We start from the raw sequence: 27302 nt of genomic DNA on the forward strand, positions 1-27302 counted from the left end.
CCAAGCAGCTCATCCAGCAACGAAATGCCGTTCGTCGCGGTTCAAACAACCGGCTGCGAGCTCAAAAGCTAGAGCTGTCGATTCTCAACAGGCAGATTGGGGATCGTTGACGACCATCCGAAACCACGGTTCGGAAGCAGCATTTCCCGATTGAAAGACCACTCGAGGCCGTTCTGGAAGGTGGCCAAACTACTGAAGAAACGACCAACAGCTGTTCCACCTCTGAAGGATGACACGGAGACACTCTGGTTTCTCCGTTAGAGAAGGCCAACGCCATCGCCAGCAAGCTCGTCGAGGCACACAACCTCGGTGCTGATATGACGAGTCCCCACGAATCAGCGGTACAGCACACCATCAACCAACTTGAACAGAGAGGACGCGGTCACCTGTTGATCGCGTGACAGGGGACGAAGTTCGAGCTGCAGTCAAACGCGGTAAGAACATGAAGGCTCCCGGAAACGACGCCATCTTCAGCTTAGTTTTGAAGAAACTTTCTGGAAAGGCATTCCGCCACCTCGCAGCAATCCTCCAGCGGCTGATGGCGCATGTCGAAGAGCACAACATTATCTCCGGTGCAATTCGGCTTCAGACGAGGCACTCCACTCCACCAGCTGGTCTGTGAGCACACCATACTCCGGAACAAGGCGCTCTCCAACAACACTGCGATGGTTCTCCTGGATGTCGAAAGGCGTTCGACACGTATGGCAATGGGCTCGTGCAAACTGGTTCAGGCAAATGTTCCAGGCTACCTCGTAAAATGGTAAGGAACTATTTGTCAAATCGCGCGTTCCAAGTCCATCTTTCAGGTGTGAAATCGGATGTCATGGCAATCACGGCAGGCTTCCCCAAGGCAGCCTTCTGGGTCCAATGCTGTACAACTGCACCTCTGTTCCACAGCTCCCAGCTGTGCATCCCTAGCGCTCTACGCCGACGACAGTGCCATTATAGCCAACAGGCGGACTGAAGGACTACCGTTCGACTCCAGCGAGGGTAACAGCATACGTGACGTACCTCATCGTGGAAGATAAAGAAGAGGCCAAGAGTCAAGCCATACCGGCATCGACAATCACCAAAACGTCTACGCCTCCTGACTGCTTCATCCGGGTAAACCGCTGCCCTGTTGAGTGGTCCAACGAAGTCGGATACCTCGGCGTCACGATAGACAACAAACTGATTTACCGCTCCCACACGGACATCCTGAAGCGAAGGTGCATCGGACTGTTGAAATCGGTGTACCCATTGATCAACCGCCGTCCCGTCTATCACGCCGAAACAAGCTGGCTACCTTCAGCGATCATCGCTCCGGTGGTCAACTATGCGATGCCGGTGTGAACATGCGCTGCAACTCACGTCAAGAAGTTGCAGGTGGTGCAGAACAGATTCCTCCGAACGATTTTGGACGCTTCGTCGACGAGGATCGGAGGCTGCATCGTGCTGCTGGGTGCAAGACAGTGCAGCAGAGGATCGAGGAGTCGATTGACGCTTCATGAAGTCTACCCTCGAACACCCCTCTCAGGCTGGGTCAACTAGGTTTTCAAATTATTAGGTTAAGTAGGTTTTCAAATTAAAATTAACACATATACCCATGTATACACACACAGAACACAAACATAATTCCACACACTCATCACTGATGAGAGAGATACAACAAAGGATGAAAAGATTGAAGTAAACTTATATCACTTAAAAAGTAGACATGTATACACACAAATTTATAAAATAAAGATATATATATAATGAAAAAAAATAATAATAATAAAATGTAGTTTCATATGAATACAAAGAAGCGTTGAGTCATCGCATGATCGAAGAATGAAAATCCATCGAAAAACGGCTGAAATATTTAGTTTAAAGTTTATCATTTTCGTGACGGTCCAGTTTTTTGCAATCGTAAAGTGTACCCAATGTAGAAAATACAGACGTAGTCCCTACGTCAAAAGGCAGATAGGTAAACATCACATGACATTCATTCGTTTATTTAGCTTACATCTAAACAGATAAAACTGAATCAAAAATTTGACGCCACAATGCACGGTTCTAGGCTGCATCTTTCTATCCTCGAATGCGCCGCACCCTCGCCAAGTCGTTCTGTACCTGGTCAGCCCACCTCGCTCGCTGCGCTCCACGCCGTCTTGGACCTGCCGGTCTGCCTGCAGTCTGCTCTTTACTACTCGTGATCTGAGGTAATTTTCGGCTAACCGGTATTCGGCCTACCGGCCTGACATAGTAAAGGCTAAATGTTTGCTGCAAAATAAATCTTTTTATAGAAGGCCCGGGGACCGATAGCCCCATAAAAAATCCTCCCGACTTTCCCCCCGACTAAATCGGTTCTCATCGATAGGGTTGACCGATGTTGGTTCCGACGAATTTATAAATTGTTTCACCGAGCCTTATGGGATTTTAAGGGGAGCCTGCCGACGCGGCGCCAAACGAAATCGGTAGACTAACATCGACTAAATCGAATAACTAATAGGTTAATTTCGTATCAAATGAATCGTGACGAAACTAGAGGAAATAGAGTGATTAATTTGATTATTAAATTTCATCGTGGAGCGAATCAGATGAAATCTATTGATTGATCGGTGGGAATAATAATGGAATCAGACCGAATAGGTAGTTTAATCGATTGATTAAATATCATTATGGAACCGATCTGACTAAATCTGTAGATTTATCGGTGTGAAAAATAATGGAATCAGAGGAAATAGTGGGTTTAATCGGTTTGTTAAGTTTCATCATGAAGCGATTCCGAGCAAATCTGTTGATTGATCCGTGAGAATAGTAATGAAATCAGACGAAATAGTGTGTTTAATTTATTTATGAAATTTCATCATGACTAAATCTATAGACATATTATCATATTATTTTGGGTGGCATGTTCTTTACACTTCCATAGATTTGGCTGGGACCAGGCCTGTGTGAATGGAGTCTTCAATATCGATCAGGATCGTTTAGAGTCATGATTCTGCAAGGAAAAGTAATAATAGTGAGGTTTTAATGGATAGTCAATGAAATCGCGGAACATCTTGACAACTGAGTCCTGAGGAAGGAAGATGTACGGGATTTCGCCATGTAAAATCAAAACCAGAGCCCATTTATGTTTCCACTTTTCGATCCTAAATTGATTACACTTCTTTGTCTGTCTGATTTGGAAGCAGTTACACACTTGGGAATTAATTTACGCTGGATGTTTGTCCCAATGTATTCTGTAAGCGCCAGATTTTGTTTTGTTCCGTAATCCCGTGGAAGACTTCATGAAGAAAAAAGTCTGAAGTTACATTAACAAACGAAACTCCTCGATGATCCGGTAATTTTAAATAAATTCGACGAAATGGTAAATACTGCTAAGTATTTAAAACATATTTCACTAGTTTCGCGAAAAATAAAACCGATAGTTAAATCAGATAAAAATTATCCACTTACCCGCTTAACTGCTAAATACTGGAAAACCAGAAATCTGCGATGTTCTGGAATGTGATTGATATAAAATTTCGAATTAGATCATATTGATTCAATTAAATATTAAATACTCATTCGATTTATTTATGTTTAGAATTTCAGGGATCCGATTTCATCTGTTCATTTGTCAGATGATCAAAACAAGCACCAAACACAAAATCACCAGACTATTTTACCGATGCAATAGAGACATAATAGCCGCGATTTAATTGTTCAATAAATCTGGCGACATAAATAAGTAGTCTACGAAAATCGAAACTGTCGGTGCAAAAATAGGTCGATTTGGTAGGCAACCGATTTCGTCGGATGATCGTAAAATTTCGGAGCTGTCAAACTTTTTATGGGGAGTGTTATATATCGATCGACTAAATTGGACAATTCAAGCTATTGTCTGTGTGTGTGCGTGTGTATGCACGTGTTTGAACAAAATATCTTGCCAATTTTTCGGTACTTACCCTTAACCGATTTGCTTGCAAAAAGTCGGATAGACGGAATATCCTGTCCAGGGCAAGATTTTTTTATGTACAGATTATCCGACTTCTGTAGATGGAAATAACGCGCGGAAACACATTTTCAGTCAAACGTAACAAACGAGCATAAATTCCATACAAAATCCAAGATGGCTGAGTTGGGGATATTGACAGGTGAACCTAAAAAATCTTGGGGTTTGCAGAAATTACTCTCGTGATAGTAACGTACAAAGAAACAAAAACCTCATCGAATCATAACAAGCCATGGAAACATAACTATCGCACTTACCGTTTTGACTCGAAGTCGGACACCTAAGCACTGCAGGATTTTCAGTTCAACATTTCAAACGGAATTAATTACTTGACACTTAGTAATAACACCCTGTCAAGATTAACTTATGAAATTTGATGTACACAAGAGACATTTTATGCAAATAGCTAATATAATCGAAAACTGGAACATCGCTTGCTTCGAAATCCAGACGATATAAGGGATGCTTCAAATACCGGACAATTTTGCTTCGAATTTCCGGACACTTCGAGCACAGACAAACAGACATAACACTCGTTAAATGTCCATCGTTCACTGATTTACTGGTCACAATAAAGCATTAGTTGAATCGTCACTGTGGCGCGCTCGGATTCTCGAGTTTGACATTTGCCCACTACATCCATTGGTTGTGATGCTAGAAATCAACAGATGTCGTTAGTGTTTAAAATACGATGAATTTGATGGGTGAATGTTCAATGTGTTATGTCTGTTTGTCTGTGCTTCGAGTTTGGCTTCGATTTCGGTTTTCAAATAGTCAATTTAATCCGTTCAAAGACAACCAGGATATAGCATTCATATTTCTCTAATAATATAAATCTGTAATGTAAGGTTTCTATGCAGATTTATATGGAAATCTGGCATCCCCCGGTTGTGTGTACCATCCGAAGTTTCTGCTCGAGATTGACCAGGAATACCAAAAAACAGCATTTGAAACGAAGCGGGAGCATATAACTGCAATATATAACATTGGAAATCTAATAATTTCATACAATCTCCCCCCGCCCCACACCCCCGGTACCCGTAATGAAATATTTTTTTCAAAACTACCTCTAAAATTCAACGTGGATAAGCTGCAATAGACCATGAGAATCATTAGGAGACCAATATTCTTTTCTAAACAATAATACCAGGAATTCAACATGATAGGGGGAACTGTGCCGATTTCCATCTCACTGAATATATATTCATCTCATCGCGAAACAAAGAAATACGGACGGGACCAAATTCGTCGATTCTTTTTAAAACTTGCGTGCTCACTCGGAAAAATCAAAATAAAAAAATCAAAAAACTTTTTTTGTTTTTGTTTTGATGGGATGAACATCGGAGAATTAAAATTCTGCATTATCTTATCATTGTTGAGATATATTATGTGTAGTATTTATTGGTATTTATGTGTCTTTTGAATTCCGTTTCAGTTTGCTATTAGAAATCAGGGCTTGAGAGGAGCGATTGAAATAATGAATTCATACGGATTGATAAATCCGGGCATGTCCGAGAAATGTTGAGATTTTTTATTTGGGAGTGTCGTTCACAACGTGTCTTTTATACAATCCTGTTAAAAGCTAGTTTTACGAACTTGTTTTTTCTACAAGAATGTGAATGGTTGAAAAATACTTTGAAGATAACCTTTCACTAGAAACTGAAGGCAAGTTTTCTCTTGTGTGCATTGATATCTTTCAATATGTGTATAAGTATATATCGATAAGCTGAAGCAAGCAATGTTCCTTTTGGGTGTGCGCTCTATAATAATTTTTAACTATGCTTGCTCATTACGAATCATTTGATTTCGATTGACTTAACGGATAAACAGTTATTTATCATCATTTCAGCATGTCCGGAAATCGAAGCAATTGTAAAACTTACCTCGAGGTCGGACATTCAGAAAATGATAAAACTTATAAAGCTATGAATTTAAGCAATTTCTCTAATTCATGACAAAGAATCTATCATACTATGTTAATAAATTACTAATACTTACTTACTTGATCGATGATGCTGCTCTTCAGTGAACCTACGCCGAATGGAGTATCTCTCCACTGGACTCGATCCTGGGCCAATCGCTGTCGCCCTGAACATTGAGCGCCCTCAGGTCCTCTTCAACTGCAAAAGCCATCGTGTACGCGGCCTTCCGAAAGCCTGCGGCCTCTTCCGGGTTCTCTACTAAATATTATCTTCGCTTGACGTTCTTCCGGCATACGAACAACGTGACCAGCCCACCGTAGTCTGCCGTGTTGTATAAGCTAATAATATCCAGCCCTTTATACACCTGGTACAATTCGTGATTCTGGCGCCGCCAAATACCGTTCTCCTTTGAAGTATTTGCAACTTACGCTCAAACACTCGAGAGCTCCGATGTACTCCTTTAACGTCACCTGCGCCGTATGCCACCGGAAGAATCAGAGTAGTATACAGCGCAGTTTTGTTTTCTTTTGCAGACTACGGGACTTAGCGTTCGAAGTCCGTAATAAGCCCTATTTGCAGCTGTACGCCTTTTCACCTCGCGGTAACATCATTATCGCACGTCACTAATGTTCCAAGATACAAATTCTTCTACCCTTCAAATTTATCACCATCCAGCACTATTTCGCTACCACCACCACTAATGAACCCACGTTGATTGCCAGCGACCATGTACTTCGTTTTGCTGGAGTCGAGTCAATCCTCTGTCTCCCTTAAAGGCGCAAAGCCTCTTCCACGGCACGGCGATCAATTCCGATAATATCGATTCGTCCGCAAATCCCAGGAGCATATGCGATTTTGTGATAATGGTACCGCTTCTTTGCACAGCTCTCCTAATCGCTCCTCGAGCGCTATATTGAACAATAGGTTCGAGAGTGCATCACCCTGCTTTAATCCATCTAAGGTAACAAATGACGTCGATATTTCATCCGACTTACACTTGATTTCGATCCGTATAACGTTATACGAATCAGCCGTATCAGTTTCGCCGGAAAACCTTGTCAAGCATAATTTGCCATAATTCATTCCGTTTCACTGATCTACGCCGCCGAAATCAATAAACAGATGATGTGTCTGCAAGTTGCTCCCGGAATTTATCAAGTTTGTCTCAGGGTAAACATTTGATCCTCGTTGATCGGCCCTCACGAAAACCTGCTTGGTATTCGCCGACGAAGGACTCTTCAAGCGGTCTCAATCTGTTGAACAGAATAGGGATAATTTTGTACGCGAATTAAGGAGGTTATTCCTCGGTAATTGGCGCACTCCATCTTGCCCTTCTAAAGAGAGGGCAAATGGATACTCAACCAGCTAGCAGGCATTTCCTCTCTTCCCATATTTTCGACATAATATGGTGCAGAACTTCGTAAAGCTGCTCACTGCCATGTTTGAAGTTAATGAGCTGTCCTTCCGAGCCTTATTGTTTTTCAGCTCTTTGACAGCTTTTTTAACCTCATCTAGTGTATTACTAATACCCCTTGCAAATGAAAGGAATAAAGAAAATATCAGCTTAGTTTTTCTAATGTTGAGTCGTAAGCTGCATTCTAAGAAAAACGAAATTCACCGTTGATTATGACATGCATTCAACTTTTCCTCAATTTTCAAGTTTTACCACAGATCACGGATTACCTACATTTGTTAAAATGGTTAGAATCTGAGAATCGTTCCTGCATTGATAACCAGAATTTGAGATGGTAAATAAAGTCAAATAACAATTGAAGTGTCGGATTTCGAAGCGTCCGAAATTCGAAGCAAACAGTATGTATTGCGAGAAAAGAGAAAATTCTATTTTGCGGAGCAAAGAAGAAGAAGCAGACTGAGTCGGAAACTTCAAAATGGCATGCACTGTACGAAAAGTATTAATATTTCTTAATATCAAGAATATTCGAGAAATCTAAAATTTTCTAAATCACATAAATTTATGACAAAATGCCTTCAAAGTATCATAAAACTTGTTTAAAAAATATGGCGGCATGTAACACTCGTTTAAAGTTGCATATTCCGTTTATTTTAATAATCAACATTCACCGAAAAATAACCAAAATTTTTACCATGCAACAAGTGATTTGACGTTTGCGGAACAGCTTTCCGACAGTCGACCGTCGGACCCCGGTTCGAATTTTTCAATCTTCTCGCAATACAAGTTAAAAAAAACTGATTCGGATAGGCGGCCCCACCGAGGGGGTTTGACAAAACACGTTTTTCCTGCTCATTTTATGTTGGGGACGATATTTTTTCGCACAGCTGTGTAAAACAAGTGTAAATGCATAATCAGAACCGGTGCCCCCGCAAATGGGGCTTATTAAGGTGACTCGGGGAGGCACTACACACCGTGCTATTTTCCCTATCTTTCGTCTCTTTCTAGCATTTCCACCTCGTAATTTTGCAGCGGCGTTTCTCGGGTTTCGTTGTTTGATGTAACTGTAAATGTATCAGCATGTAGAGATACGAGTAAGCACGCGCCTGTGATACTTTTTCAAAGTCATTTGTTGTAGAAAAAAATTAAGCATTCAATGATGAAATGATGACGATTTGATGATTGTTTGTGCTTCCCGTGTCACCTTAAAAGAAATTTGTCATGGCCTGTAGCCCTCCGAATCAGTTCTTTATAGTAACAGCTACCGAAAAAACGTCTCTCACGGTATGCTTCCTATAGAGAGTGTATACAGACATGATCAGTGAGAGATTTTCTCATTCTCCTTTGGATTCAAAGGCTTATCCTGTCCCATTGTTTCTTATCGAAAAGTTGAAATGATATGTAGTCGAATGTTAAAAGTGTTGCAGTTCATTCCCAACGATCGCTAACGGTCCCAGCAACTTATGATCAGCGTTTGTAAACTTATTCAATATCTCACGGTTCAAAATTCAAAAAAAAACATTACACAGTTCGAAATCCTTATCGAACCGTGTAATTCATATGGAAAACGACTGCGATGGTGGTCATCGCACCTCGTTCGATTCCAGTTGTTGTTGAATGTTGTCGTTTTTTCTCTGCTTTCAATGGATGACATTCCTCCGCGAACCGGTACTCGTGAGTTCGCGAATACAAAACTCATTGCGGATTCATCAGACACACTCCCATCACCGACGTATCGGCGCTGAGTGCGGTGGCGGCGGCGGCGTCGTTTGTCATCTTGGTCCTGATGCCTGATGGACAAACGGAAGAATTTGGGTTAGCAAAATAAAAGTAATTTACTGCTGAAGTTGGTAAACAGCGACTTACCCACTTTATCGACGGTGGGAAGCTTTGAATACTCAATTTGCGTTACGTACGTAGTCGGTCAGTTGCACTAACGTGATAATAGTAATTGGCAGTTTTCCATTTAACCCACTCGAACTCACGATAGTTAACCCGCTGATCCGAAGTGTTTTGAACCGTAGAAGTTAATCGATTTATACAACCGTCAGTTCTGTTCAACGGGGCGGATGACGGCTGGCCAGCGCAGCAACGATGTGTGAGGGAATGTGCAACCGAATGTGTACACAATTCCGCGACGATGAGGTCGTGGAGAAAGTGTTAAATGTGGCGTTGCTGGCTGGCTTCATGTTTATTCTCTTCATTCGGAGTGCGGTTCTTTTTGTCGGCCAACAGCGAAATCAATGCGTTGGTTGATGACTGTTATAAAAATTTCACCTTCCAAGGTAATGAATATGATGGCTGTGGTACGACACACACGCCCACTTGAAGAAGGTGATGCTTGGTGATGTTGGCCGACTGGTGATGTTTATTGGTTCTCATCTGACTGGCATTTGACTGATTTGATGGAATGAAGAAGTATTATCACTCAATAGTTTGTTTGCTCCTCGAAAAACCAATATCCCGAAAGCATCATAATCCAGCCTGAAATTTCAAGCTCCTGAAATTTTTCTTGCATCCAAATACAACTTAGCGAAATTGAGATCAAGAAGATTTTGAGAAACTCCGTTTGCTTTCATTACTACGTTAACTGGAAACTACGCCATGGGGGTTAATCTAAACATTGCTAAATATTTCCTAATGCTTCGAAACAGTCTTAACCTAAAACCCCTAAAACGCTAATCGGCTTCCATTGGTGAGATAACGTTACGATAATTTGGAACGCACCAAAACTATGCCGAATAATTAAGAGAAACAGCTCAACCGCAGTTGAAAATCGCCGATAACAGAGATTATAATTATCTGCATAAACATCCGCTCCACCAACAGCAGCAGCAGCAGCAGGTCGGCACCGTCTGAAACGAAACAAAATTGCGTGACAGCTTCGCTGGGGTTCAAATTGCGGCCCGTTTCTCTTCTCGCCTTCCAAACAATTCGCAACAGGGATCAAGCAAGTGGTCAACTAATAAGAGGGTCGGTTTTTATCTGCAAGAAGAAGCCAAGCGTCGAGACTCTCCCTCGCGTGCATGAAATATCCCCCCCACATGTTAACATGTTGAATACACAAATATGCTCAGGCAGGTTTTGCCATCATTACCGTCATCGTGTGACCCCTCGTTTTCCGGCGCCGCACCACACCGTGCCCGCGCTCGCTGGACACCAGAGTTTGCCGCCACCGCCGAGGACCAGTGAAAGTGCCGTGCCTGTGCAAAACCTGTTGATAAATCTGCATCAACTTTCAAAAGTTCGCTGATACGTGTTTGTAAATTCATATTCATTTCGCATTAGGAACTTGGATCTAAGCTGGTGCAGTTAAGGATCGAATTTACTCGATTTTGCATGCTAATTTTTTATTTGACATTTGAAATCCGGAACAAAAATCTTCCGGGTCATTCTGATAACGGATCACCTTCACATGTGGGAAGATGCCGTCACGCACGCACCTACCGCTCATTATGAGAAGTGCAAGCCTGGGGGCCTACCATTGAAAACCCGTTCCGACCGGCCGGTCTCCCTTTTAGTCGGTCGACACTTTTGAGCGGATTTCCACTTGAATTCGCACTCCATCGGATGATTGCTACCTTCAGTCAGTCCTTCCCAGTACCTATTACGACACACATGTTTGGATTTTCTCTTCCCTGTCAAGAGGGGACGATCGAAGAAATTGACTGACTGACTGGCAGATAAGGTTGGAGTTCGAAGCGATTGATGGTCTATTGACAGTGCCATGAAATCAGCATAACCACTTATGTTATGCAGGCGGCCTTAGCTGGCCATCAGGATGTGGAGATCGCGGAGATACGAAATAATGTTATGGAGGTAGATTGGTCGTTGACGAGTTGAAAGTTGTTAGTGGACAAGTAGAGTACGCGGAGCCGATCCGGAAGCACGAATCTAACGTAGGTAGGTCCGCATTACGTGCGAAAAGTGGCAAAGGTTTTGGAATTCAAATTCATTCAATGTTGCGCTCACATCTCATGGAGAGTGTTATTTGTTGATTATTGTTGAATAAATAATTTGTAAGTTAGTAAATTTATGAATTACAATTTATTTTTTTCTTTTGAAGCTTTTCATCTGTGCAACCAATCAAATGACACAACTGCAAATATCACGCAGTAGCGAATGGAATCCTGACATTTCAAAGAAAATTCATGTAATAGACGAATCCAAGTAAAAATAAGAAGAAGACACACGACGGTGTTAACTTTGACAGATCCTACAGCACAGCATAGGAAGATCATTTTAAAATGCTTATTATAAATTCTAGACAAATTGTAATTAAAATCTGATTGAAGTATGATACGGAAAAAGTTCCGAACTATATGATAGGTACATTTTTGGAAAATATTCAAAAAATTGAGATAAGCTTCCGAACATGTAATTCAGAACTTTTTCCGTATCGTACCTCAATCAGATTTTAATTACAATTTGTCTAGAATTTATAATAAGCATTTAAAAATTATCTTCCTATGCTGTGCTGTAGGATCTGTCAAAGTTAACACCGTCGTGTGTCTTCTTCTTATTTTTACTTGGATTCGTCTATACGAAGACCATATTTTTTAGGAAGCGCCTTGGGGCTTCCAAAGAAGTTTTGATGCCCGATAAAAACTCTACAGAAGCCCACCAAACCAGCAGATGAATTTTGTAACCGTTACCGTTACCGTAACCGTTGTCTAGTGGTTAGGATATCCGGCTCTCACCCGGAAGGCCCGGGTTCGATTCCCGGTATGGGAACCATATTTGTAACCGTTGGTCCCAATTTTGTAGCTTGTTAGCTCCTCCACAAGCATCCCCATGTCTCGTCCCCCACGCCAGTAAGAACCAAACGCCCAGTCCGTCCCTAATAAAAGTAGTAGGACAGCCTTACTGGTGGCGATCCCAGCTGTTCGAAATAAAAAGATTCGGCACTACCGTGAAAGACATACAGCCTTCGTTTCATTCATGCCCACCCTCACTGTACTTTCCGCGGTTTGAGTCTGGACAACAACCCGTAACTACAGTGACTATAATAACAGTGTCGTCAAGTGTCAGAATTGGAACAGAATCGTCTGTCAGTTCCATACAAATGTGCGTTCCAAACGAGCAGGAGACCTGTCAAACGTGGCACATGACGTTACTCTTCTTATAGGACTCTACCCGTAACGGTGTTGACCCAATCAATACCCTGCGCGGAAGTGATGCCAACCATTACGAAAAATTGGAGAATGACTCTTCAGTTTTTGGTAAGATAGTAAGAAAAGGAAAACGAAATAGGACCAAAAGAAAGTTAGAAGTTAGAATTTGCATGCTTATGCAGTGAACTGGTGCTCTCTTAAGGATAAATAGCGTGCTATTGTGAAAGTAGTGTAAAACCTTAAATCTATAGTACGGTTAGTTGAAGAGAATAGTACGGAGTGATTTTATTGTAAACTACTGTATCTTTTGTTAGCATAGTGATTACAACAATAGCACCTCTAAGAAAGTCCAACTTCAATAGGTGTGAATTATTAGAAGAAAAGGTAAATTGTTTGTTGAAGATAGTTGGAGAGAGTGGTGTGAAACGCACTGTGGAGAGACAATTTGGTGTATTAATTGTTGCGGGACAGGCCCGAGTCTGCTTCCGGGCCTTTTCTTTTTCTTTCTTTTCGAGTCCTCGGGCAAGACCCGACGGATATTATACTCCGCAGTGCCATCCATCAAGCCGGATTAAATCCAGTGGCGGGTATAGCGCCAGTTCGGAGGTAAGGCAAGGTGAATCCGGGACTGGAATCGATCGGCAACCGCCAATCCAAGCCGACATCGCGCCCACCTGCTCGTAGATTCGATCACCTCGATATACATTGCTGGGGCAACCGCCGTCACCATCCGCCATCGTGCCCATTGTGGTTGCAGGCCCTCCCAAACGAAGATCCTTTGGCGACCGCCGACACCATCCGCCATCGAGCCAATTTAGGTCGCAGGCCTACATACCCCGACGAAAAGGCAACCACCCACTTCAATTCCCGGCCACCATCGCGCGGATTGGATCGTAGCCGCAAGCCTCCCGTCGCCGAGCAATCGACCACCTCCAGCGGCCGCCACCACGGTAAAGTTTCGTGTCTACCCATCGCCACCAAGCCAACCACAAATTTCCGAGAAGGTCCGAAGCACTCCCGGTACCCCATTAGAAACATCCAAGCCCGAAAGCAGCATGATCCCGCCGGATTGTGACCGGAAAACCTCGTCATCGTCAGCATCATCGCCGCCACCAATGCTAGCCAACGAGATCATCTCCGTCGACCACCATCTGCAGTAAAAAGCGCAAGTACACCATTGTCTCTCCATTGAAAATGCCCAAGGGGCGAATAAATTAATAATGTTAAAATGAAAACTGGTGGTCAGGTTATTTAAGAGCTGCACTCCCTCATTGCATATGTATTGCTTGTTCCGCTTCCGTACCTGAAAGAGGTATTCAAGCCTTGGTCTTGGTAGTCCATTTTGAGAAGACACCTTTTCCTCTATTTTAGTCCACCTCAGTCAAGAGAACCGGCTGGCTTCCCCTTCTCCGCAAGGTTTTTCTGCTTCCATTGCTCCTGCTAAAGGTAAGTGAAGAGTGGGGCAGTGGGTAAAACGGTGCTATATAATTGAACGACCCAGTGCTCGACAATTTCCCACCCTTAACTCCTTCTGAGCAGCCAAGAGGATTACAATTTAGCGCAAGGTCTAATAAAAATTTATATAGTCGCTCTGTACGATGAATAATAAAGCATCTGGGGATCCATACCTAATAAGAAATTGCTTCCCTATACTCGGCACTAATTTGACTTTAGAGTTCTCGGAGGAACACCAGGAGTTCTTAAGGGAGATCTCCCAGAGTTCTTGAAGGAATTCCCGGACTTCTTAGAAGAACTCCCGAGGTTCTTAGAGGAACTCTAAGAGTTCTCATAGGTACTCCAGGAGTTTTCGGAGGAACTACAGGAGCTCCCGAAGAAACCTCCGGAGTTTTCGGAGGACCTCCCGGAGCTCTTGGAGGAAGTCCAGGAGCTCCCGAAGTTCTCGGAGGAATTCCCGAAGTTCCCGGAGGAACTCCCGGAGTTCCCGGAGTTCTCGGAGGAACTCTCTTTTCTTTTTAAGTACAATAATGTTCAAATTCAAATTAAATTCGGTACGCGTCGACATGGTTTGTGTCTCAACTAAATGTTGTGATGTTTGAGTACTATGACGACAGCCATATTCAATATGGCAACGAAACTTTGTAATGTTCAATGTAGTAAAGTTAGCTCGATGTCTCCGAAGGCGCGAACTCTATGTCGCCATTTGAAATTTAAATTGGCGCAATTGCTAAATAATGGGTTAATTGTTGCAGAATGACAAACTCAAACTCGTTCATTTCGCTTCCATAACGGCTGGCATTTAGAAGTTTTGCGAGTTTTGAGAATTTTTATTAAAGAGTTTGAGTAAAGTTCAGTTTGTCGAGGTAATTAAAGTGATTTTGTACGTGATTGTAATTAGTTTTTTCGTTCGTTCTTTAGATTTTATAGCGAAAGGTAGCGAAACGGAGTGTGGTGAAGTTTCGTCAAAAAGAGAAGCGAAAAGTGAAAAAAACGTTCCAAACCCTACGGACCGTTCTGAGAGCTTGGCGCGTGGAATACGTCGCCAATTACGTACCACAGTACCGGATTGGAACCGAAGGCGAGGGTTTATTTCATCACGGGCGGTCATAGCCGTAGAAAGCGAAGCCGTGCGGAGGTACGTTGGCCCTTGTCCGGAGGGGAAAATCAACCCGAGAAGTGCGACATCCGCGTGACACAGCTCTCACGAGAAAATCGGAGGCCTTCCGTCCAGCAGCCACCCACTTCGCAACTTTAGTTCGGCCATACTTGCACGGGCTGGGCTGGGCGAAACCCAGCAAGTCGACGAAGAAGAAAACCTGCGCAGGTATGTGACTAGGGTGTAGACATGGCCATGATCTAGATAAACATTTCCATTTCTGTACCAATTTCAAATATGAGTTCAACCCGAAACAAATAAATCCCACGATTTTTTTAGTAAGAATATCGAGTAGTTTTTTGGTTGGAGTAATCGCTGAGAGATCATTCCGTTCGCTTTTCTGTTCCGTTTCGTTGTCTACTTTGATCATTCGCTTTATATAATTTTTTCCGGGATTTGTTGGCGCATTGGAAGAGTTTGAGAGTTCGAGTAACGTATCTTGGGAGGTGGCCAAGTTGGAGAAGTACTTGGTGCATAGCAATATTTAGGTTTCAGCCAGCGACCGTTCAAGTGACCCCTGAGGAGAGAAGTCGAGAATTAGTCGAGCAAAACAACTCGACCGGTGGTCTTCCGGATCCTGGAAGTGGCGCTTAAGCCACCGGTTATCAGTGGTGGAAATACTCGCTTCACGAGTAAGAAAAGAGTGCAATTGGGCCTACCAAAAATGCCATACTCGCGCGAACCTACTGCCTGCATTTTTCTGGCGCTTGCTTTGTTCGCGAGTACGGGCAGAGCAAAAACAAAAAGCCGGGCTGTATTTTGTTCGGGAGTAAAAACACGGTCGCGAGTTTTTGTGATTACTTCGAATACAATTGATATATTTGACTTGACATAAACACAATAACAATAAACAATTGTGTTCTTGCTCGAACATCAGCGAGAAACAAGCCCCGAGGTTGTTTTATGATTATTTGCAAATTTACCCGAATGACTCGCGAAGCTTCACGAACATTTTTCGGGGTTCGTTTTTTTGTTTTCTCTGCGAGTAGTAGGTAGGCAAGAAAAAGGCAAAACAAATGTTCGCGAGTCTTTTGTATTGCCTACTTCTTGTTTTGTGAGTAAGATTCGCAGATTTCCACAACTGCCGGTTATTAAAAAACCTCGAGCTGAAGCTACGAACGGTTACAGGAAAAACTTCCGGAGTTCTCGGAGGAACTCCCGGAGTTCTCGGAGGAACTCCCGGAGTTCTCGGAGGAGCTCCCGGAGTTCTCGGAGGAGCTCCCGGAGTTCTCGGAGGAGCTCCCGGAGTTCTCGGAGGAGCTCCCGGAGTTCTCGGAGGAACTCCCGGAGTTCTCGGAGGAACTCCCGGAGTTCTCGGAGGAACTCCCGGAGTTCTCGGAGGAACTCCCGGAGTTCTCGGAGGAACTCCCGGAGTTCTCGGAGGAACTCCCGGAGGTCTCGGAGGAACTCCCGGAGGAACTCCCGGAGTTCTCGGAGGAACTCCCGGAGTTCTCGGAGGAACTCCCGGAGTTCTCGGAGGAACTCCAGGTTCTCGGAGGAACTCCCGGAGTTCTCGGAGGAACTCCCGGAGGTCTTTGAGGAACTCCCGGGGGTTCTCGGGGGAACCCCCATGAGTTCTCGGAGGAACTCCCGGAGTTCTCGGAGGAACTCCCGGAGTTCTCGGAGGAACTCCCGGAGTTCTCGGAGGAACTCCCGGAGTTCTCGGAGGAACTCCCGGAGTTCTCGGAGGAACTCCCGGAGTTCTCGGAGGAACTCCCGGAGTTCTCGGAGGAACTCCCGGAGTTCTCGGAGGAACTCCTGGAGTTCTCGGAGGAACTCCCAGGAGTTCTCGGAGGAACTCCCAGGAGTTCTCGGAGGAACTCCCAGGAGTTCTCGGAGGAACTCCCAGGAGTTCTCGGAGGAACTCCCAGGAGTTCTCGGAGGAACTCCCAGGAGTTCTCGGAGGAACTCCCAGGAGTTCTCGGAGGAACTCCCAGGAGTTCTCGGAGGAACTCCCAGGAGTTCTCGGAGGAACTCCTGCTCCCGGAGTTCTCGGAGGAACTCCCGGAGTTCTCGGAGGAACTCCCGGAGTTCTCGGAGGAACTCCCGGAGTTCTCGGAGGAACTCCCGGAGTTCTCGGAGGAACTCCCGGAGTTCTCGGAGGAACTCCCGGAGTTCTCGGAGGAACTCCCGGAGTTCTCGGAGGCACTCCCCGCGTTCTCGGAGGAACTCCCGGAGTTCTCGGAGGAACTCCCGGAGTTCTCGGAGGAACTCCCGGAGTTCTCGGAGGAACTCCCGGAGTTCTCGGAGGAACTCCCGGAGTTCTCGGAGGAACTCCCGGAGTTCTCGGAGGAACTCCTGGGGTTCTCGGAGGGTCTCCTGGAGTTGTCGGAGGAACTCCTGGAGTTCTCGGAGGAACTCCTGGAGTTCTCGGAGGAACTCCTGGAGTTCTCGGAGGAACTCCCAGGGGTTCTCGGAGGAACTCCCAGGGGTTCTCGGAGGAACTCCCAGGGGTTCTCAGAGGAACTCCCAGGGGTTCTCAGAGGAACTCCCAGGAGTTCTCGGAGGAACTCCCAGGAGTTCTCGGAGGAACTCCCGGAGGTCCGGCCGGAGGAACTCCCGGGGGTTCTCGGAGGAACTCCCGGAGTTCTCGGAGGAACTCCCGGAGTTCTCGGAGGAACTCCAGAGTTCTTGGAGGAACTCCCGGAGTTCTTGGATTAACTCCCGGAGTTCTTGGAGGAACTCCCGGAGTTCTTGGAGGAACTCCCGGAGTTCTTGGAGGAACTTCCGGAATTCTTGGAGGAACTCCTGGAGTTTTTGGAGGAACTCCTGGAGTTCTTGGAGGAACTCCCCGAGTTCTTGGAGGAACTCCCGGAGTTCTCGGAGGAACTCCTGGAGTTCTCGGAGGAACTCCTGGAGTTCTCGGAGGAACTCCTGGAGTTCTCGGAGGAACTCCTGGAGTTCTCGGAGGAACTCCTGGAGTTCTCGGAGGAACTCCCAGGGGTTCTCGGAGGAACTCCCGGCGTTCTCGGAGGAACTCCCGGAGTTCTCGGAGGAACTCCCGGAGTTCTCGGAGGAACTCCCTTAGCTCTCGGAGGAACTCCAAGGGGTTCTCGGAGGAACTCCCGGAGTTCTCGGAGGAACTCCCGGAGTTCTCGGAGGAACTCCCGGAGTTCTCGGAGGAACTCCCGGAGTTCTCGGAGGAACTCCCGGAGTTCTCGGAGGAACTCCCGGAGTTCTCGGAGGAACTCCCGGAGTTCTCGGAGGAACTCCCGGAGTTCTCGGTGTTTTAATCGGAGTTCTCGGAGGAACTCCCGGAGTTCTCGGAGGAACTCCCGGAGTTCTCGGAGGAACTCCCGGAGTTCTTTGAGGAACTCCCGGAGTTCTTTGAGGAACTCCCGGAGTTCTTTGAGGAACTCCCGGAGTTCTTTGAGGAACTCCCGGAGTTCTTTGAGGAACTCCCGGAGTTCTTTGAGGAACTCCCGGAGTTCTCGGAGGAACTCCCGGAGTTCTCGGAGGTTATAGAACTACGAACACAAATAATATTCTCATGTGAGAAGTAGTATTCGATTCAGGAACGAATGTAGGAACAAAGAAATAAAAGAAAAAAGTTGACGATGGTTGACCTTATAAAGAATAAAGAATGGAAAATCTGGAAAGAGCACTCGAATGCTATTTGAGTCAAAGAAGATATTCGAGCAGAACAGAAAGCGTTCAAAACTATTTCATTGCGGTGGACCACTTTACCGAACATCGAGAAATTCCCCTATGTTAATCCGGAGAAACAATTCTACGATGTGGCAACTGAAGCATTTGAGCGATACTTTCAACCAATTCGACAATCAGGGTTAAGCCGAAAGATTTGCGGAGTTTGTGTTGAGAGTACGACAGCAAAAAGACAAATGTGGACTTGAGAAGCAGCTAACGAAGTGCAGAAAGATTGTTTTGGATGTTATGTTGATTGATGCTATCGCTGAAGATTGCCGATCTGATGAACTACGCAAGCAAATCCCTCAGAAGGATCGATCAGTGGAGGAGATCGAAGAGCTTGGGACAGACTGTTGGAGAGCGTTGATCAGCAATTTAAGAATTTTTAGCAAGTCAATCTGGGAAAAATTTTAATTGATGGGCGTGAACGATCAGAAAAAGGAAGCCTGAGAATTCTTAAAGGATACGTGAACAACAATTTTCTGACCATACTGGAAACCCTCGTGACAGACATCGCTATAGGTGTTAAGGTTACCGAAGTCTAAATTTTCGTTGTCGATGGAGGTCAGCATTGACTTCTAGAAGACTATACAGCTAAGAAGTCAGGCGTGCTATGGATCGGGATGAACGTGGTACAGGCCTATTTTCAGGGACATTTACAGGGACGATTTTCTCGCGCGCGTGTTGACGAGAACATGATAAGAAGCAAGCTAGATATTAAGGATTCATTCCTGCAGCTTGAGCTGGACGAGGAATCTTGCAATATCGTGTCGTTCATTACGAATCGCGGGATCTTGAGATTCAAAAGAATGCCATTCGGACTGGCCACAGCACCCGAAGATTTCCAGAAGACGCAATTCTGGGGGGTTGCGGAGAAGTTTGATGGTACATACCACACATGTCCCAGGTCCCATATAGATTACTGCAACGGATATGTGAGTAGACTTGGTCACTATCAAGTTGCTGCAACCATTTTAGTCTGACTTGTGCTGCTCGGGTAGACGACATTCATATCGAGGTCCAAGATAAAGAGTAACACGATGATCGTCTGGCAAAGGTTCCGTCCATACTGGAGAAACACAATGTTCAGCTTAATTGAGAAAGTGTGTAATAGGAGTTACCGCGCTGGAGTTCTTTGGACATAATATAACCAAACAAGGCATTACTCAAACAGCGAATAAAATCTAAGCACTATTATCTATTACTACTAATGAAGTTCGAAGTTTTCTGGGACTCGGTAAAGGTTCTTTTTCAAGTAAAAAACTGAACATGACTGGGCATTTGACCAAGTTGTATCAGGTATTTTTATGTCTAAATCTTCATCATTGGGATTTTTCAAAATCGGAGACAGAACATTCGTAATGGCTGACTCTTGGAGTTCTTGGAGGAACTCCCGGAGTTCTTGGAGCTACTTCCGGAGCTTTTGGAGGAACTCCAGGAGTTCTTGGAAGAATTCTCGGAGTTCCTGGCGGATCTCTTGGCGTTCCTGGCGGATCTCTTGGAGTTCTTGGAGGAACTTTCGGAGCTCTTGATGAAACTCTCGGAGTTTTTGATGGAACTCTCGGAGTTTTTGGAGGAACTCCCAGAGTTCTTGGAGGAACTCCCGGAGTTTTCCTTATTCTTGTCATGGATACTATTTCTTTCACTCATTATTTATACAATAATTGGTTCGGTATAAAATTCACTTCCAACCATAATTCGTTAATAATTGGCAGAAAACTTAATTGCGACGAAATGGCCATATGACCCAATATCTATTCTACGTAATGTCTTTCCGACCAATGAAGTGTCATTTGACGAAACATTTTTTTTTTCCAAGTTCGTTTATTTGGAAGGCTCAGGCGTGTATAACACTTTACGGAGTCATGGTTCTTTGTGATATATACAATCAATATCATTCTATTGTACAGTTAGTAAGAGAAGGATAGAAGCCAGGATACTCGTGGTGACTCGAGGTTAGTTTACAATGTTTAAGGATGAACGGGGCTTAGGATTTGGGATCAGGAAATTTCAGCTTCTCATCCGGGCATTTGGCGTCAGGGACGATGTGGCGTGTTGTCGTGCTCGAGGAATAGTTCGACTGGGAGCATCTTCCAGATGGCAAAAGCTATGGAGCTTTACGGGACAAAAAGGCAGAGACTAAACAAAAAACTTTGAAGATAAAAAAGAAAAAGAAAATATTAGATTTTGCTGTCAGAAGTACAAAGAAAACTATAAATGGCCTGAATATAGACAACATCACGATCTCCCAAAACACTTCGAACTTCCCTGAAGGGATGTTTACCTCGGACCACGAGGGTATCCAATAAATGAAATGGAGTCGTCATTTTCCAAACAGTACCAAGCTACGTGATCGATGTCATCATAACCGGCTCCGCACCTACATAAGTTGCTATCGACAAGGTTTATTCTGTACAGATGTGCGTTTCGTGAATAGTGATTGGACATAAGTTTCGACATCACGCGAATGAAGCCTTAAGTCCTCACCTCTGAACCACGCTCGCCCAGAAACTCTTGGAACTATGGAAAATAGTCACCGTCCAAGTTCGTTGTGTGTCCAATTTCTTTGCCAACTTTGAAGAGTAAGAGTACTCTGACGGACTTATGGGAAAAACTCGTTGCACGAGAACATATTTACTGTTCTCCTATTATTTTTTCTTTTTATCAACCCATCATTCTTTGGACAATATTGGAGCAATAATTATGTGACTTTTTGAAACACCGCAATAAATAATTTAGTTTTCAATTATTAATGAAAACTAAAGTTTCTTCCTTAAAATATCCATTCGACAGAACGTCATTCGACTAAATATTCCAAGATTATTCATTCGAAAATCGGCTTTCGACCAAATGTCCATTCGACCAAATGCACGAAGATTCTTCTTTCTAAAATCCGCTCTCGACGAAATGCCTATTCGACGTACTGTCCTTTCGGCCAAACGTCATTCGGCCAGATCCCCTACGTCTCTCGTGGACTAAAAATTCATTTTCGATTAAATGTCCATTCGACCAAATGTCCAATCCGACGTAATGTCCTTTCGACTTAATGCCATTCGACTAAATGTCAGTCGATGAAATACCTTTCGACGAAATGGTATAGATTCTGGAACTCGCCAGAACATTGATCACTATGAACGGAAACGAAGACAGGAAACAGCAGGCCCGTATCTGTCATGAGGACAAGCGGAGTGCTAGGATATTATGGAGCAGTTGCGCCGATCTCAGGATACACGAAAGTTCTGTCAGACTCAGAAGCTCAACGTAACCCGCGAAAACTTTATGCCACGATCCGAAATTTTCAGGGATAAGCTGTTGAAGGATTTGAGTACCTCGGAGCTTTAGTGGCGTACAGTAGTGAAGTTGATGAAGTGAAAAGGCGTACTGCACTCTGCAAATAGGGCTTACCAGGGTAACCAGCGGTATAGAGAAGAATGGCATCTGGCGGCTACGCATGAATCACGAGATGTGCCAAGTACCAGGAACGGTGGACTGCACACGTTGTTCGTATGCTAGAAGAGTTTACCTCGTTTTTTGGTTATTTCTAGCCTTTGATTTTATTAAAACATAAAAAAATTATTGAACACGATTGGCCCATGATCGAAACCAGTGGTAAGAAAACTCCACTCGGCGTAGTATCATCAAGAAGGAGCTGCTGCTCACCAAGTGTCAAGTTAGTTTAATCAACTGATTGCTCACTTATCTCACAAAGCCACAACTGTAATTTTATGTTCTATTTTCGCACCTGATTGAAATAGCACTCTCGCACGTTCGTTACACTTTTCACATACCCTAGCGTTAATTTACATAATTCCTAAATGAACAGCTGCACAAAACAATCGAGCAAAAAAGCTAAACTCTAATCGAATCAATCAAGCACCCAACCGAAGAACCCGCTAAATCGCGATGATCGTTCAATCGGCGAACCGACCGAAGGGTCAGCACCATAATCGCCGTAATGATTATGATTTGCTATACGAAAGTAAAACGTGAGAGATCGAGGGCTCGCGCACTCACCGAAATACGGTCGATCGCTTACCTCCGCTCTGCTTACACGCGATTTGGGAATTATCGTTCGAACTTACAAATCAATTTGTCCGGGTGAATAGAGGTAGGACCTAAAAGTGATTTTCGGGGCGAAGAAAAACTTTGAGATCACTGATTGGTTATCTCGATGTCGGTCGGATGGGTTGAAAATAAGTGTATTGAAATTTACGGCGGCCTAAGCTGCCCAAAATGAATTGATTATGAATTGTTCCATATTTCGAAGCGAATGGGCATTTTTGCGTGTATCAAGTAGAAAGTATCGGCCTAAAGCTTCTTTTACGTGGAATTTAAACTCGGTAGGTATAGAAGAATTCAATGAAACGGATGATCTTTATTGCAGTTTTATTGGTACAGCCGTAGCTTAGTGATCAATCTTTCCATTAAACTCCATCATTTCTTCCATATTTGTTCGACAAGCAATTTCCATTTCCGTTTGAACTACTGATGCATTTCTACCATTTTTCATAACATTGTCATATACAATTGGTCAATCTTGCATACACTAAAAACGAAAAACAATTTTCTGGGTTTTTCAACCGTTCATATGTATTAGACCTCTTCATGTTTTCAAAAAGTATCAAAAATTCAATCGGTCAGCCCAGCATCACAATTCTTATGCTAAAATAAGTCTCCTGTCAAATTTTCAGCTAATTCGGATAAAATTTCGAGGTGGCTCAAGTCGATTTAGTGTTTTTGGGCTATTTTCAATTTTGGAAAAAATCTAACAAGAGATATAAACGTCGAAAACTATCGCAACAACCTCTATACGGAAGCTTTTGGTGTGCTCTACAAGTCTTGTGAACATTGTGATTCGTTCCGTTCACGTTTTGTCCATGTTAAAGTGATTTTCAAGCTTTTAAGTGCATAAAAATACTGTTTCCCCCAAAAGTCGTTGTTCTACAAAATTCTTGAGTTTATGACAAATGATTGTTAATTTATTATATTATTATTCCTCTTTTTTCCCTGGAAATTTGAGTAATATAATTGCATATGTGCGATTTACCGTTAAATTCTTAAAAATCAGAAGCTGAACATTTGTAATAAATTTGCACGTTAGGATTTCTTCAAGCAAGTTTATTATTTGTTTATTTGTTTATTTATTAAAATAATTCAACTGACAATGAATGTCTACATGAATATTAGTTAAACTAATTGGTTACGGTCAGCGGTACGGAAAAAGTCTAGTAACCGATGACGAAAAACGTCAACTGATGAATTAAAGTCAAAAATATCGAAGAATTCGTTGAAGCGGCGACTGATGAATCGAATTGGTTCGTGTAGTGCATAGTTGCTAGACTGTGGTTCTAGAAGCAAAAATAGACGTTGACGAAGAGGTCTTTCAGGTGCATATAGATTTAACTGCGACAGTAGTGCTGGACAATTGATGTGACCCGTGAGCAGCTTCCCAGCAAACGTAGCTCGAGCGGCGATCCGTCTAAACTCTAGTGGTTCGATGCTAATCAACCGGCACCGCTCCTCGTACGGTGGCAAGTTCGTCGGATCACGCCACCTTAGGGATCGAAGAGCGTATCTTAGAAACTTCCGTTGAACGGCTTCGATCCTAGCGATCCATGTGGTCTGGAAAGGGCACCAAACAACAGCGGATGATTCCAGTATTGATCGCACAAGGGAACAGTACAGTGATCTAAAGCATAACGGATCACGGAATTCACCGGCAATTTTGAAAATAAAACCCAATTGACGATTAGCTCGGGCTACAATGTCATCGTAGTGAGGTCTGTATGTAAGTCCGCTGTCCAGGATAACGCCAAGATCCTTAATGTGCTGAACGCGAGTGAGCGATCGTCCAGACAGGACATAGTCGAAGATGATTGGTGCGTTTTTCCGGTGATATGAAATGATGTTGCATTTTTCAATACTTAAGTCCATGAGATTTCTTGAGCACCAGTCCGCAAAAATATACAACATATTTTGCAGTTCGTTGCAGTCTGTCAGTTTTTTATATAACGTAATATATTTTTGGAATTGTCTGCGTAGAGGCGGTAGCCTTGTGACAACAGCAGAAAACTATCGTTAATACAGGTCGAGAACAGTACAGGGCCCAGATTACTGCCTTGAGGTACTCCCGATTTTTTTGCGAAAAGTTCTGATTCTGACGTGTCAATTTTTACACGCATCGAACGATTCTGCAAATATGACCTAAACCAATCGCTAGCCGTTGATGAGACGCCGAGTAACATCAGCTTAGCAAGCAGAATTTCATGGTCAACTGTATCGAAAGCGGCTTTCAGATCCATATATGCTGCATCTACCTGCCATCCGGAATCCAAACAACGCAGGCAGCTGGACGTAAATTGAACCAAGTTCGTAGTAACTGACCGCTTCGGATAAAAACCGTGTTGATCGAAATCAATGTAGTTTTTAAAACACGCAAATAAAGCGTCATGCATGATAATTTCAAACAACTTCGAACAGGCAGGCAGAGATGTGATTCCGCGGTAATTGAGAATGTTCCGCTTATCTCCCTTTTTGTGCACCGGAAATATATACGAATGTTTCCAGTGCGAAGGAAACTCGCTTTGCAGTGCCGAAAGCTGGAAAATTCTCGCAAGTGGACGGCAGAGATTTACAGCACAACGTTTCAAAACTGATGATGGAATCCCATCTGGCCCGGTTTTGAAGGAGAGCTTCAGCTTGCGCATTGCGGCCATCACCATGTCTTCAGTAATGCGGGGAATGTCAAAATGCAGCACATCACGTGGCGTCCCGTCAATGGCACGTAACACTTGCACCGGCGAGGCAGTGAAATCGTGAAACACTTGCTTGAATTGTCGGGCGAACAGATTACATTTCTCTTTTTCGGTATCTGCTGTGTCATTTCCAAGAAACATAGAACAAGGAAGCCCAGATTCCTTCCGTTTGGAATTAACAAACGACCAAAAGTTTTTTGGGTTCTTACGTAGGTTTGCTTCGGTTCGTCTCACGTGTCGATTGTAGAGGAAATGGTTGTACTTGCGGTAACGATTACTTGCGAAATTGAATAGTTGTTTAGAATATGGTGAGCGATAATTGCAGTATTTACGGAGAGCAGCTGAACGCTGTCGTTTCAGTGCACGTAGGCGTGAATTCGACCATGGAGGTTTCTGCGGGGGTCGTCTGGTTGGAACAGTGTGGAGAAATGCATCTTCCAGCGCAATACTAAAGAAATCCACTGCATCATTGATACTGTTAGTCGATTCAATAAATTGCCAATCAATTACCGCAAGCGCGTCATTCAGTGCATCATAATCGGCCCGTCGAAAGTCAAGAGAGTAACATTCAGATGGCGACGAATGACGAATCGGATCAGGTAGAGTAAAAGACACTTCGAGAGCAGGGTGGTCGGCATCTAAACTGATCAGTGGTTCGACTGGTAGGGAAATGCGTGTGCTCGGTAATGCGGGATCATTCGCCAGGACTAGATCTAGCAATCGTCCGTTTCGGTTCGGAATGGAATTCACTTGAGTGAAACCATTAAAGTTAAATCCATCCAACAGAGTACAGCATGCCACCGGCATATGCGAAAGCAGTGGATCTATCACAGGTATGTCGTTGTCGGTGAAGCGCCATTGTAATCCGGCTTGGTTGTAATCGCCAAATAGGAGCGCCGGAGAGTGTGGGCCTAAACTAGAAGAAATTGAGGCTAACGAATCCACATGCTCACGGATAATAGTGCAGTCATTTTTCCGGTCAGGAGGAAGGTAAACTGCGCCTACGGAGAGAGTGTCTCGTGGAAGCTGCACAACAATCCAAAGTTGCTCTAATAAGCTAGAGATGGGCGACACGCTCAGGTAGCTGGTTAGCCTAGTAGAAACTGCAATTAGGACACCACCGCCACGCAGTTTGTGGCTATTTAACGTTGATCGGTCAGTTCTAAACACGTTGTACATTGATCCGAAAAGTTGCGAAGAATGGATCCTGTCATCCAACCACGTTTCCGTCAAAACAATCAAATCATATTCAGCCAAATCATATTCAGGAAACTGCCAGAAAGAACGGGTCAATTTTGGTCCTCAATCCACGAACATTCTGGTAATAAATTCGCAGCCCATTTGATCGACGATCCGGAGAGCTGCAAATTAGTGGGGATTCAGACACCGAAAGTTCAAAACCATGATAATACTTGCCTTACGTTGCAGGCCGGAAGCCCCCTCTACCATCACCAAACACAGGACCGGGACGATGACGATGGCGGAAGTTAGCAGGAGGCGCGACTGGAATGGGAGGTTCGGAGGCTTCCTCAGTACCTGTTTTAGGGTGTCCCGGATCCGATGAGTTGTTGTCGATAGCGAAAGCAGGCGGGCTGATGTTATTTATTCGTTTTTTGTTAATTCCACGAACTCACGAAACTGCAATCCGGAAGGCCACGAAGCAGGGTCCAGTGCAATATCCTTCAGACCCGGATCCAAGCCGATCTTAAATGACACAAATGTCAAGCTCGATGCATCCCTTCCTTTTGGAACCAACCGAGCTACATCGATGGGATCAGTTGTGTCCAAACAGCGTGAAACAACACTCCGCACGTCATTATCACTTATGAGTGGATTCAACCGAGATAGGTATAACCAAAACTTAATCGGTGGTGCAG

General features: G+C 44.1%; 1 long non-coding RNA gene across 1 annotated transcript; it reads left to right on the top strand.

The window, feature by feature from the left end:
- The first annotated feature begins 12639 nt into the window (after positions 1-12639).
- On the top strand, positions 12640-13508 carry LOC134212675 (uncharacterized). The gene is made up of 3 exons (XR_009979322.1): positions 12640-12663; positions 12728-12792; positions 12880-13508. It is a non-coding gene; the product is annotated as an uncharacterized LOC134212675 (long non-coding RNA).
- The last annotated feature ends 13794 nt before the right edge of the window (positions 13509-27302 follow it).

Source organism: Armigeres subalbatus, chromosome 1 (genome assembly GCF_024139115.2).
Source record: "Armigeres subalbatus isolate Guangzhou_Male chromosome 1, GZ_Asu_2, whole genome shotgun sequence".
Classification (NCBI taxonomy): domain Eukaryota; kingdom Metazoa; phylum Arthropoda; class Insecta; order Diptera; family Culicidae; genus Armigeres; species Armigeres subalbatus.